Source organism: Monosiga brevicollis, genomic scaffold, assembly GCF_000002865.3.
Source record: "Monosiga brevicollis MX1 MONBRscaffold_6 genomic scaffold, whole genome shotgun sequence".
Taxonomy (NCBI): Eukaryota; class Choanoflagellata; order Craspedida; family Salpingoecidae; genus Monosiga; species Monosiga brevicollis.
The window spans coordinates 825,258-825,840 of record NW_001865043.1 but is presented as its reverse complement, the minus strand read 5'-3'; positions in this window follow the sequence as shown (position 1 = coordinate 825,840).

The following is a 583-nucleotide window of genomic DNA, read 5'->3' as shown; positions in this document are numbered from 1 at the left end:
AATTCGCAGCGTAGTCTGTACATGCGTTCCACCAATCAGCTGGGGCGGGTTCTTGTATGCACGAACATGCGCCGCATGAAGTCAAAGGCCAAGAGGGCTGGACACAAACGGCAACGCGCAGCTTACGCGGATCAAGGCATCCAGAGCCGGGCGTCCTGCTGGTGTGCCAATGGCATCAATGACGTGTTGGCGGGGGATGCGAAGCAACAAGCTGCGCCGAGTGGCGCGAACCGTCAAAAAAGCCTCTGAATCGCTTAAGACGGACAGCTCGCCGGCAAAATCACCTCCCGAGTACTAACGGCCGCAAAAGTTCGAAAATGTCCAGGGCCCAGGTGAATGCAAGATCGCAGAAAACGCAAATGTGCAGCCTTTGTTGGGTCTTTTGAACTGGTACGCTCTAGTGACGGGCGCTCACCGAAACAATTGTAAAGGGCTCGGTCTTGGTTTCCACCAAGCCGCTCAACTGGCCGCGGACCACGAAGAACAAATCGCAGGCTCGTTCGCCCTGCCGCGCAAAAGACCGGCCACCCGCGGCGAGAGCATTGTGGATGAGAGAAAAGATGGGAAGAGATGGGGGGGGGGG